Genomic DNA, 14,996 nt, shown 5'->3' with positions numbered 1-14,996 from the left:
AAAACAGCTTATGTACACAATTTACTTATTGAAAATTAAATTCAGCGAAAATTCCCTGTTTTGTTCTACCAGTTTGACTCAGTATCAGAAATTTCGCAATAAGCCACTTCAGTGATGTAATTTTCTACCTATACTGTCTTCCTTTTATTTTTATTTTATGAAAATAGATTTAATTTGTCTGCTTTCTATATCATTGCCATAAGCAAACTGTTTGTGGTATTACTGATTTAAACAGAATATTTGAAGCTGTGCTAATTAGTTAATTTCTCTTAACAGTAACTGTCTTTCTCTTTCCAAAAGAGTCGTAATATAATTAAACTCTTTGTGTCAATATCATCACAATAATGCCTATTAGCAATATTCAGTACCTTTGCTTCACTTGATTTATAACTTTTTCAAGTTTTTTCTTAAGACTTATTGGTCTTGGTTTCAAAGCAAAGGTTGTGGAAGGGTGATTTGTTTGAAATTATGAATTGTACACCAATTTTTTATTTTTAAATACGTTGCCTTCACTATTTCTTTCTTTTATTTGAAAATCATTACAGACAGTTCGTCATAGGCGTACAAGTGCAAGCAAAAGTTAAATTCCGACTAATGGACAGGAAGTGTAAAAGAAAGGAACAAAAAAAACTTAGTTGCCACCATCACTATATCCATACAATTAGACGCTTTAATTAAAGCTCACGGCCTTTTAAGGTGTCAGCGTCGTGTGCTCCACTAAACTCACCAACTAAAACAGCCACTCAACAGAATTAGTGATAACTTACAGCTTTGCTCCACAGTTTCCTTTTTATAATGGGTCCATAAGTATAAGTACCCTATCTTTTACAATGGCAGAGTAGACATTTTCTAAAGCATGGCGAAATGACCACTGTAGGAACAATATGAGCTTCTCTACACACGTACTAAGGTCTATTACGATCAATAAAACGCTCCTGAGACACCTCGCACAAGGACCAAATCCATCAATCCACCATCAATAAACAGCTACGACTCTAACAGTGTGCCACACAAGAAAAAAGCCACAACTCAGTTCCCTCTGAGTGTGCTTAGAGACCCACTAGATTTACATGGAAGTGTGTGGATCCCACTCCCCTATCATTAAACAAACTCACAACCACAATCACCAAGTCTTGTTCCTGACACCTCATTAAAATACTTCCATACCAACAAATAATTGCAAATATTTGCAAGCCCGGCAAATTATAACTCTATCAAAGATCTCCTTGCAAAACATGGATTGTTAAGCAATTTCTAACTTGTCATTCATGGAACTAACGAATGAGGTCCTACTGAAATTTATCGATCCAGGAACTCGAAACCACGTATGTATCCGATGATCTGTTATCCTTACGACTCACCGCGTACATTGGTTCGTAACTAGCGTATGCAAGACTGTTCCCTTCACGATACAGACTTCTCGTTCGCTTAAAATAGCATTGCCTATCTGTTACGTATAAAAGGGTTGTTGTGGTCTTCAGTCCTGAGACTGGTTTGATGCAGCTCTCCATGCTACTCTATCCTGTGCAAGCTTCTTCATCTCCCAGTACCTACTGCAACCTACATCCTTCTGAATCTGCTTAGTGTATTCATCTCTTGGTCTCCCTCTACGATTTTTACCCTCCATGCTGCCCTCCAATACTAAATTGGTGATCCCTTGATGCCTCAAAACATGTCCTACCAACCGATCCCTTCTTCTAGTCAAACTGTGCCACAAACTCAAGAGGACGTCGTTATCAGGAGAAAGAAAAATGGCGTTCTACGGATCGGAGCGTGGAATGTCAGATCCCTTAATCGGGCAGGTAGGTTAGAAAATTTAAAAAGGGAAATGGATAGGTTAAAGTTAGATATAGTGGGAATTAGTGAAGTTCGGTGGCAGGAGGAACAAGACTTTTGGTCAGGTGATTACAGGGTTATAAATACAAAATCAAATAGGGGTAATGCAGGAGTAGGTTTAATAATGAATAAAAAAATAGTAGTGCGGGTTAGCTACTACAAACAGCATAGTGAACGCATTATTGTGGCCAAGATAGACACAAAGCCCATGCCTACTACAGTAGTACAAGTTTATATGCCAACTAGCTCTGCAGATGATGAAGAAATAGATGAAATGTATGACGAGATAAAAGAAATTATTCAGGTAGTGAAGGGAGACGAAAATTTAATAGTCATGGGTGACTGGAATTCGTCAGTAGGAAAAGGGAGAGAAGGAAACATAGTAGGTGAATACGGATTGGGGCTAAGAAATGAGAGAGGAAGCCGCCTGGTAGAATTCTGCACAGAGCGTAACTTAATCATAGCTAACACTTGGTTCAAGAATCATGAAAGAAGGTTGTATACATGGAAGAACCCTGGAGATACTAAAAGGTATCAGATAGATTATATAATTGTAAGACAGATTTAGGAACCAGGTTCTAAATTGTAAGACATTTCCAGGGGCAGATGTGGACTCTGACCACAATCTATTGGTTATGACCTGTAGATTAAAACTGAAGAAACTGCAAAAAGGTGGGAATTTAAGGAGATGGGACCTGGATAAACTGAAAGAACCAGAGATTGTATAGAGTTTGAGGGAGAGCATAAGGGAACAATTGACAGGAATGGGGGAAAGAAATACAGTAGAAGAAGAATGGGTAGCTTTGAGGGATGAAGTAGTGAAGGCAGCAGAGGATCAAGTAGGTAAAAAGGCGAGGGCTAATAGAAATCCTTGGGTAACAGAAGAAATATTGAATTTAATTGATGAAAGGAGAAAATATAAAAATGCAGTAAATGAAGCAGGCAAAAAGGAATACAAACGTCTCAAAAATGAGATCGACAGGAAGTGCAAAATGGCTAAGCAGGGATGGCTAGAGGACAAATGTAAGGATGTAGAGGCTTGTCTCACTAGGGGTAGGATAGATACTGCCTACAGGAAAATTAAAGAGACCTTTGGAGAGAAGAGAACCACTTGTATGAATATCAAGAGCTCAGATGGAAACCCAGTTCTAAGCAAAGAAGGGAAGGCAGAAAGGTGGAAGGAGTATATAGAGGGTTTATACAAGGGCGATGTACTTGAGGACAATATTATGGAAATGGAAGAGGATGTAGATGAAGACGAAATGGGAGATAAGATACTGCGTGAAGAGTTTGACAGAGCACTGAAAGACCTGAGTCGAAACAAGGCCCCGGGTGTAGACAACATTCCATTAGAACTACTGACGGCCTTGGGAGAGCCAGTCATGACAAAACTCTACCATCTGGTGAGCAAGATGTATGAGACAGGTGAAATACCCTCAGACTTCAAGAAGAATATAATAATTCCAATCCCAAAGAAAGCAGGTGTTGACAGATGTGAAAATTACCGAACTATCAGTTTAATAAGTCACAGCTGCAAAATACTAACGCGAATTCTTTACAGACGAATGGAAAAACTGGTAGAAACGGACCTCGGGGAAGATCAGTTTGGATTCCGTAGAAATGTTGGAACACGTGAGGCAATACTAACCTTACGACTTATCTTAGAAGAAAGATTAAGAAAAGGCAAACCTACGTTTCTAGCATTTGTAGACTTAGAGAAAGCTTTTGACAATGTTAACTGGAATACTCTCTTTCAAATTCTGAAGGTGGCAGGTATAAAATACAGGGAGCGATAGGCTATTTACAATTTGTACAGAAATCAGATGGCAGTTATAAGAGTCGAGGGGCATGAAAGGGAAGCAGTGGTTGGGAAAGGAGTGAGACAGGGTTGTAGCCTCTCCCCGATGTTATTCAATCTGTATAAAAGGGTAGGAACCATTAATTATTAATAAATGTACAGAGCCATTATACATTTTAAGAATTTAAATATTTGAAGGACGTCGGCTGCACTTTCAGCAGCCACCTACGAAGGCAGTGTGTAACCACTCTGAACTGCGAAGATGCTACTGTAGCGACTCGCCTACTGCATATCGAAATTATTGAGTTCACAACATAATTATAAAACACATATTACACAATTTTACTAACATTCATTTTAATATTTTCTGTATATTTACACGTTTCCAGATGCCGATTTCAATTAAAAAGTGCAATAAAGAAACGTAATGTGGGTTTTCCAAAATAGCGCAGCAAACACACTCATAACACTACCACTATAATTACAGAGGAAAAACAGTGAAATTCACTTATGAAAAAAGCAGCAAAATCTCATAAACTTGAAGTAAAATTCGCTGTATGTATGTATAATACTATGCATGTTCAATTCATTTTCTGTCGTTTTGGGTAGTTGGAGTCACTCGCACAGGCAATGTTTTTCTTCGATTCGGTTGGTCACCATCGTGATATTCACATCTCAGAGCTGCCACAATCCCGTCTATTCTTGCTTGACGTCTTACGTGGCAGCAATGGTGTCTACCAGCAAGAAAACTATCTGTAGGACAAGGCCAGAATCGTGCTGAAATGCTTTGAGGAGCGTCATTGTGAATTCACGCTGATGTCTTGCCCACCAAGTTCACCTGATCTGAGCCTGGAGGAACACATGTAGGACGCTATTGCGCATCAGCTCTGTACCCAGAAACCACCAACCCACAGTTTACGGGAACGGCATAACCGGTGCATGTGCCTCCAGAAACCTAGTAAATGGTTGAACAATCCGTGCCACGCAGAATCACGCCCGTGTTGGGTGAACCAGGTGAGCTAACAGCCTATTAAGCAGATGCTCATAATGTTTTGGCTGATCAGTGTATGTAATTATTGATATTCCTGAAGTGTGTACTATGACCTTGACTGCTACTAAATGCACGTCAGTCACCTTCAGATTTCTCAGCGCACAATGCAGCAGCAGCTCTTGTGAAGAATTATTAGCGCATGGCATTGACTGCCACTTGGCATTCACCATTCACAACATGCGATATACTTTAAAGAGATATTTTAGTATCGTCACCTTCAAAGACGAAAACACTATAAAAATGTGAAAACAAAACGCTTTGCATGGATGTACTTGGTCATCAACTCAAATTGCCATCAAAGTCACTCAACTGTGATACAAAGTTAGGCTTGTCTACAAACGTCCTGCAGGTTTTGAATGTCACCACCTTGTTTGTTCAGAAAGGTCACTTTCATAATTATCGTAGATTTTGAAAGTTTTGCTGTTTGTGTGTCCAGTTAACACTAGACCTGCGCTATGCTGTGACCTTGCTATAAAATGTTGTTGCTTATTACGTCTGATTACAGCGAGGTCGTTAGTCAAATAATCATGAAACAATGCACAAAAAATCTATAATTTTAGGGGAAATCGATACAGTCCTCCTTAGCCAATAACCGGACTTATAATCAAACTAGACGAACGAGTAGAATGCTCGTTACTTTCTCTGAATAATAACAGAACGATCAGTGATGTTTGAAAGCGTTTCTCGTGGGGAAACAGCGATCTGGCTAAAAGTACTTTAAAAATGGATTAAAAACTGTCTTGACCGCAAAAAGCATTTATTTACATTGGTTATCTTTTCGGTCAGAACGTGAGCATATGTAATGTCAGAGGATATGACCAAACCAACAGCAATCTCTCTGTAACGTTCAGCATTGTGATGGTCCCCATATTGGAAGTTACATGTAATAAGTTGTTCTTTGACCGAGGACCCAGTTTTACACAAGAACTATAAAGAACGAACCAGGTGCGGACACCATCAAAGGGGGGCTTTTAAGTGCAATGTTCAGTTAAGCTGTTCTAACTGACTAAAACCCTATCTGACTGCGAATTATAGATTAATTTTCATCAGTGTGCGCAAGCTGTTGTCTTCCTAATCTGAGAGAATATATAATCTGCAAGGAATAAAATGTGCACCACCAATTCATGTAATAAATTTCAGTCCCAAGTAATACCGTCCAGGCTACAAAATATCAAACAATGATCAAACTGCAATATTACCGGTTAAGAACCTTTACTTCCACCAAGTTCATATCTACCAGTCATAAAAGCACAAATGCTGCAACAAAATTCCTCATACAGTCTTTCAGAATATATTACAGTATACATGCCATAAAATCGTTGACTGTCTTTCAGTCAACATTCCATTCAACGTTAAAAATATCTTGACCTGGCGCATCAATCAAATAAATGAAGATCTGAATTTACAAAATAAAATTACTCATGTCTTTTCGGTGTGCAACAGCGTCGGCAAGTTCTTTTACAGTCAGGATTGTAGCTCTGGCGTCGTTGATCGTTGTACGTTCTCCCAGCAGTAGTATATCTGGCAGCTCATCGGTAGTTATCGATAAAATTCCGTTATCGGTACGATTTACTCGAGGCTTAAAATAAATGTTGAAGGCCACACTAGACGAACCGTGAGTCTGGCATGTACGCATCATTCCGCCTGAATATGTCTCAGATGAACAACCGAAGCAAATCCTTTGATAAGCTTTCATTCCAGTCATCCACTATCAAAAATTCTTTGGATTATGAGGATTCTGTCAAAATTGCAACTGAATTGGTGCTTTGGCTCAAATGGCTCTGAGCACTATGGGACTTAACAGCAGTGGTCATCAGTCCCCTAGAACTTAGAACTACTTAAACCTAACTAACCTAAGGACATCACACAACACCCAGTAATCACGAGGCAGAGAAAATCCGTGACCTCGCCGGGAATCGAACCCGGGAACCCGGGCGTGAGAAGCGAGAACGCTACCGCACGACCACGAGCTGCGGACATTGGTGCTTTATTTTTGTGCGAATTGTTAACCTTACCTCTTTTTAAGAAGCATTAGTAACAGCTAAATTTCTCTTGTTGGCAGGTTTAATTGGGCTTCTTTTGCCAGAACAGCATAATTTACACAGACTCACCTCGCAATAGTTATTTTGACATAATCCTGAAACGAAGTGTCTTATTAAGCAAGCAATTGGCGATCTGGGAGGTCAATAGCTTACAGAAAATCAATTTTGTCGGTCTGCAGTAACATACAAGAAGAAATTTCATGCTTACTTTCATACTAGAAATTCTCTTTTCACTAGTTGTAGATGGCACTTAAAAAATTAGACTACTGGACTAAAAAAACTATAGCTTTTGCTATATCACCACAGATAAGAATGTTCCATGTGTTAAACATCAGAAAAAATATGCTCCTATCATTTGCCAAAAGCTCATTGCAATATCTCGATCTATTTAGAAAATATAAGAGATGTAATGAATAACTCATTCTCACCTGAGTGAGAATACCCACAGACTTCAAGAAGAATATAATAATTCCAATCCCAAAGAAAGCAGGTGTTGACAGATGTGAAAATTACCGAACTATCAGTTTAATAAGTCACAGCTGCTAGATTTAAGTGTCAGGAAGTCGTTTCTGAAGGTATTTGTATGGAGGGGCATGAAAGGGAAGCAGTGGTTGGGAAAGGAGTGAGACAGGGTTGTAGCCTCTCCCCGATGTTATTCAATCTGTATATTGAACAAGCAGTAAAGGAAACAAAAGAAAAATTCGGAGTAGGTATTAAAATCCATGGAGAAGAAATAAAAACTTTGAGGTTCGCCGATGACATTGTAATTCTGTCAGAGACAGCAAAGGACTTGGAAGAGCAGTTGAACGGAATGGACAGTGTCTTGAAAGGAGGATATAAGATGAACATCAACAAAAGCAAAACGAGGATAATGGAATGTAGTCAAATTAAATCGGGTGATGCTGAGGTGATTAGATTAGGAAATGAGACACTTAAAGTAGTAAAGGAGTTTTACTATTTAGGGAGTAAAATAACTGATGATGGTCGAAGTAGAGAGGATATAAAATGTAGACTGGCAATGGCAAGGAAATCGTTTCTGAAGAAGAGAAATTTGTTAACATCGAGTATAGATTTAAGTGGCAGGAAGTCGTTTCTGAAGATATTTGTATGGAGTGTAGCCATGTATGGAAGTGAAACATGGACGATATCCAGTTTGGACAAGAAGAGAATAGAAGCTTTCGAAATGTGGTGCTACAGAAGAATGCTGAAGATAAGGTGGGTAGATCACGTAACTAATGAGGAGGTATTGAATAGGATTGGGGAGAAGAGAAGTTTGTGGCACAACTTGACTAGAAGAAGGGATCGGTTGGTAGGACATATTTTGAGGCATCAAGGGATCACAAATTTAGCATTGGAGGGCAGCGTGGAGGGTAAAAATCGTAGAGGGAGACCAAGAGATCAATACACTAAGCAGATTCAGAAGGATGTAGGTTGCAGTAGGTACTGGGAGATGAAGAAGCTTGCACAAGATAGAGTAGCATGGAGAGCTGCATCAAACCAGTCTCAGGACTGAAGACCACAACAACAACAACCTGAGTGAGATCAGAAGTGAATGCGTTGCATAAAATCGATTTTCTATATATTTGAGACAGAAAGTGACCTAACCCCAAGTCTATTGAAAAATTCAATGTGTGATGACCTCTCGGTCCGGTCTCCTCCCCCAAACAACCAAACCCAAACGCAAGGGCAAAATCACAGTGACCTCCAACACATAGTTCAACAGATGTGACATCATAAACACTGAGGTACGTGAAAAACGCCACATTATACTACACATTGTGGGGCGGTGGGTTAATAATAAATAATGATAATCAGTCATAAGTAAAAAGAGGAAATATTAGAATATTGTTCTGCTTCTTTTACTAGAGCCTAGAAATTATTTATGTGGTCAGCCAAAAAGCGTTGGAGAACATACTGACCATAGTTCCCAGTCTGCAAGTCCACATTCTTGTCCAGCCCACTGAAAGGAATGTTTCTATTCTCTATTTGCTCATCGAGATAATTATAAATCAAGAGTTCTAATTGACAGATATATTTCATAAAGTATCACACACACAACATTGTAATATTCATTATCTTAATACTAATAATAATTCTCTCTATCCTAAACAGTAGTACGAGCAGTTCAGAACGACCTCAACTGTAAGTTCCTTTTAAATTGTCTTTCGCCCTGACTTCTGATAATCGAAATAATTGCTCGCCACAAAAGTGGAAAATAATTGTCACCAAATGCCACGCGGATCTGTTGACGTAACAGGCGGCACACTAACAATTACTTCTGCAAAATCTAACCGATCCAGGACAGTGTATAGTCCCCGCGATTTCACTTCCTATTTGTACCGATAATATGAGTTTAGTTGCGGTCTGGCTGTGACGTCATCCGAGGCATCGCTTACTCTGGCGTTTGACTGAAGAACAGTCTTGCCTCTCGGGCTGTATTCATATATGCAGCGGACGGCCAAGAGAACATCTGCTGTTATCCGCACTACGGTAGCGGCCTCTAAACGGCAGCATCCTCAACTCATATTTTAAATTTCCAAATTTTTGTATGAATGTAGTTAAGTTGGATAAAATCACAGAAAAAGGTTTAGCTCGCCTGCTTTTGAACTTTGCCGTCTAGAAGTTTTAGAACTGACAGTAGAACATCACCTCTGAACTACAACTGTAAGATACCTTGTATTTGTTATTATTTACATTCAGGCCTTGAAACTTGTTATAGCTGTTTTATTTAATATGTTTCGTCACGTGCTGTAACAAAACTTTTTAGCATTAATATAACAATATGTAAAATGTGTGTGAAATCTTATGGGACTTAACTGCTAATGTCATCAGTCCCTAAGCTTACACACTACTTAAACTAAATTATCCTAAGGACAAACGTACACACCCATGCCCGAGGATGGACTCGAACCTCCTCCGGGACCAGCCGAGTATAACAATACTTCATCTACTACAAATAAGGACATTTTTGTTCCAAATTTATTTTTCAACAAATTACTCGAAAACTCTTAGAGGTGGCTCAATGGGGTTATATAATTAATGTTTTTATACTAAACTGAAGCTTCATACAAATTTTCATATTTCTGAGTCTAATATTTAGCTTCTTCAATTTTCTTAAAAATGTAGATTGTGACCAAAATATTGCTTTAATCACTTTGAGACTTGTACCAGTTAATTTTGACATACATCTGTACATTATGACCAATTTTTAGGTTCCTAGCTTTATTACTAAGCGCCCCTTATTTTTTTATAAAACGATGTATTTAGGGAAAAATATCATCTGATCAGTCTGAGATTTGCAGCTTTAACATTAATATACTAAAGCACATGCTGACAAAGTTTGGAAAGGCAACTTCAACTTTCTCTCAAATTATACAGCGCTTGTTTCGCCACACAATGAAATTTTAATAAACTTATTCTTTATTACGAAGACACTCCTACAGTCGAGTAAACCTAAGGAAATCTCTAACATCTGGCAGCGCTTTTGACAGCTTTCAACAGGTAAGTGCAAACGGCTGTCGCCGTCTAGGGATCCACGAAGAGGCGCTGCGATAGAGATGTTTACAAAATCGGGCCGTAGACATGCGAAGCGGCTTTACCCAGCGTACCGAAACTGTCCGTGATCACGTGCCTTAATGCAGACTTATACATTTGTACATTATGCTTATTTCTCTGTAAGACTGCTTCATAATTTTAAAGATGTTTTCACGAATATATGGAAATGAAATTTTTTGAGTATTTACTACAAATACAGTTCATTTTTTGTTTTCGTTTCTAATAGAAAATAAGAAAAATTAAATACACTACAAGTTAGAAAACTTTTCTCGCCCCATGGCGAACCTTCAACTGGACACAAAATTTTTGCATGTACGATAAAATACAAAAAATAAGTTCACAATGAAAATAATTCTCCAAAGTGACAAATCGGACATGAACTGGATAGAAATGGAAATAAATAAAGACAAGTCATTCTGGTTAGTAAAACAAAACTTCTATTCAGATAGTCATGGAATAGGATTATCAGAAACATTACAATATCAGGATGGTTTCAAAGCTAGAGACTTTATTACAACAGGTACTTGTATTTTAAAAGAGTACAATTATAGCAGGCAGGTGCGGCAAAATGAGTGCACAGGAATATTTGGTGGTGAAAATTAGATAAATAAAAACGAGTTTACAGAAGCAGTTTGAACACAAAAAACCATCTTAAATATAACAAAAAATCAAAAAGGCATTGCAATATGCGGAATGATCTAACGGACTAGTCAAGTGTAAATAACGAGATCCATAAAGTCACCACGCTCTAAAAAAAATTTTTCAAATTATTGAATAATGTTTTGTTTCTGGACACAGTTGTTAGGGAAGGAATGTGCTTCCTGAAACAGATGAAATGTGGAATGCAGTTAAACAATAAAACCAAATCCTATTTATCCAAATCAACTTGATGATTTAATTAAAACCATCTTCACAAACACTAAAATACATGATCCAGTACTTTAGAGAACAGCAGAAGATACAGACAGAAGAAACTACATTTCTACATTTAAGAATACAAGTAGCATTTGGCTACTGCAGGTGAGCCTACACCCCTCCTCTTCCCTCCCACCCCTCTCCCAGCCCACACCTGTAAACGCCACAGGAGCAGCAATTGCAAGTAGAACAACTCTTTATCATTCACGAAGGAGGAAGAAACAACTTCAGTAGCGGTATCATTGTACTGCTATTACTATAACAGTAACAACAGGGAATGTGAAGTCAGTAGCAACAGAAGATCCAGGGTGCAGGAAAGTGAGAAAAAGGAGAACAGTGCCCCATTCTCGCATTGTATTTGATCCAGAAAAGACGGTGGTAATGTGATAACATTCTCACATGTGGAAAAAGAATTGACATCTACAGCAACAGTAACATAAGCAGCGGCGGCATTGGCTGCAGCAGTAGAAGAACCTGAATGTAGAGAGAGAGTAAAAGGAGAGCAGTGTCTCATTGCCATTTGAAGGATTGTTAATAGGAGGAGGAAGGGTTAAGCAGTGCCCAAGATCAAAAGAACAAAGTGCAACAATGAGCAGTTGAACTGGAAATTTTGATACCGTGGTCATCTGCATTACAGAACAGTGGTCCAAAGAAAGGAAAGCTGAATATAGGACTATTAACATGTTACTATAGCAGATCGTGATACAGGGGTGGAAGCACGTGTAATTATATGAAGAGAGGACTTCAGTTCATGGGTGTGATATGATTTCTTTTAGCGAAGAAAAACATTTCGAGCTGTCAATGGTAGGGTCAAAAGAAAAAAATAGAGACCAAACTTATTATGTTGTGCAGTGGCCCAACTGATTATGCTGTGCTTATATAGTTCTCCCAATGGTTAAAACGACATTTTTTCCCAAAGTAATGCAAGTGCTAGACAAGGTATGTGCTCCTAAGTGACTTTTTTTGTGAAGATTTAAATATCTATATGACGAAAGTGGATGAAGTCAGCAACAGGTTCTTGAATATCTTGCACAGTTATGGTATCTAACAATGGGTAAAAAGCACAACAAGAATAGCCAAATAGTCATCTTCAGAGTTCCCAAGACATCGTGATTAAAGAGCAAAACTTAAAATGCTTTCAAAGGAACAACCAAAAGTGCCTAGTTATAGCAGGATGCGCTCTATATCAAAAAGCAGCAGAAATAGATTCAGGAACACATGAAAAGGAAAAATTCAACGGCTTCATGATTGTACTTCCACTAAACTATAAGGAGACTTTTCCTAAAACAGTACAGTCTATTGGGGAATCAAATAGAAAGAACTACGTAATAAAAAATACTAGAAAACTTTCCAATACTATCTAATACTTCAGCTCTATTAGAGATCATGAAAGTGACTCAGACTTCTCACAGGTTTTATTAAGTATAAACGGTCATGCAGTAAATTACTACTGGATATAAAAATAAGACAAATTGATAAGACCATACAGGACACAAATAATAAAAGCAAAGCACTTTAGAATGAAATAAAACAAAAAACTGATAGCACAAAACCTTAACAGTAGTCATAGAAGTACATACATATTACAAATATAGAAATATGCACGTATGTGTGTTTTTATGTATGTATGTTCCACATCTGCTCTTAAACCACTGGCCGGATTTCAAACAACATTGCCACACACATCCTTACATTCGCTACAGTGGTAAAAACCACGAGAATTTGAAGGTGTGGGGGTAAAGGGCAGCTTAGCCTGTGACGCATGAATTTCCAATCTTTATTCACCCAGTATTTGAGGGTGAGAGTACTTAGCGACTTGCAAGTAACTTTAGACATAATATCAAACCTTTACGAAATTTTTTCTCGCTTTTTTCTCCTTGGTAGTAGAGAATTGGCAAAATGAGCACTTGGGCAATGCCAGGTTTGTCAGCTAGTATACAACTATTAAAAAGGCCTCATCTACATATTCGACACGCATACATACACACGCACACACATACACTGCATGGGGGCTTAATTAAATATGATTGAAATTTTTTTTTGTTTTTTAGTAGCTGTATGTCCGATTACGCTGTGTCTCGTAATCGGTTGGCCCTGACTAGTATTATTACGCAATCTGACTGCATAAAACGACAACAAAGAATGAAATGAAAATTTTCATAAACACAGTTAATTAATTAGGTCCCCAGCAACTATAAAACCTACAAAACCCAAGCACAAATGTAACTGTTCTGTGTGTGGGAGTGTGACTCAACGTACACATCTGGCACGGCTCTTCTTCAACAAGACAAGAAATTTTAAATACCATTTATACAGAAGTAACTAAAGGAAATAAAAATACCATAATTACTCAGGAAAACCAGAATTACTCTCTAATACAAGAACACAAGCCAGATGCTTTGTTGACTGAACCTGTCATGACGCATTATTTAAAACATGGAAATAATAAAAAAATCACGCAATATTTTACCTTCATATATATTGACGAAAAGCACTCTGATCGTTACAATATCTTCATTAGAATAACATCTGCTATCTCTCCCATCAAATAACTGGATAAAACATGGAACAAGCACTCCTTACTACAACATCTCGACAAGCCTTGCCCACTCGCACATCTCAACACGAACTGTCTTCTACAAGCTCTGCCCACGCACTGACTTCTACGAGCTCTCGACAAGCACTGTGGAGGCGGCTTAATAATACTCTTTGGCGCAATCTCTGGCGCAGTGGCTCAGTGTAGCCACCTTTCATATGCCCCTCCTCCACAGGCCAGAATTTGATGGTATTTTTGCCAGCATTGGTGGTGAAAATACCACCAAATTCGTCCAGAAAAATACGGACAAAAATAAAAGATAATATTAATACCTAAATATCACATAATTAGTTAAAATTTTGGCTTTGCACTGACCTTTCAATAATCTAATATATAAAATACAGTAGGCAATACAAATTCTTTTCATACATGTGGCTTTACATAATAGTTCACACAATACACAAAAAATCAGTTTATACAAATGTTCACATAAAATACTTTTAATTGTTCAAAAAAAAAAGTTGATAATTCCAGCCCAGCAATGGTCAACAGGTGCAAACACCAACAAGTGACATCATTTCAGCAGAAGCAGCCCATCAGTTGCACCCAGCAATGTTGAGCAGGTGCAGACACCAACAAGTGACATCATTTCAGTAGAAGCAGTCCATCAGTTGCACCCAGCAATGTTGAGCAGGTGCAGACACCAACAAGTGACATCATTTCAGTAGAAGCAGTCCATCAGTTGCACCCTGCAACGTTGAGCAGGTGCAGACACCAACAAGTGACATCATTTCAGTAGAAGCAGTCCATCAGTTGCACCCAGCAATGTTGAGCAGGTGCAGACACCAACAAGTGACATCATTTCAGTAGAAGCAGTCCATCAGTGGCACCCAGCAATGTTGAGCAGGTGCAGACAGCAACAAGTGACATTATTTCAGTAGAAGCAGTTCCATCTGTGGCACCCAGCAAAGTTGAAGAGGTACACACAGCAACAAGTCACATTAGTTCAGTAGAAGCAGTCCATCAGTGGCACCCAGCAATGTTGAGTAGGTGCAGACACCGGCAAGTGACATCATTTCCATAGAAGTAGCTTCATCTGTGCACCCAGTAATGTTGAGCAGGTGCAGACACCAACAAGTGACTTCATTTCAGTAGAAGCAGTTCCATTAGTGGCACCCAGCAATGCTGAGTAGGTGCAGACAGCAACAAGTAACATCATTTCAGTATAAACAGTTCTAACAGTGGCACCCAGCAATGTTGAGT

This window comes from Schistocerca piceifrons, chromosome 2 (assembly GCF_021461385.2).
Source record: "Schistocerca piceifrons isolate TAMUIC-IGC-003096 chromosome 2, iqSchPice1.1, whole genome shotgun sequence".
Lineage (NCBI taxonomy): Eukaryota > Metazoa > Arthropoda > Insecta > Orthoptera > Acrididae > Schistocerca > Schistocerca piceifrons.
This window is presented reverse-complemented; position numbering follows the sequence as displayed.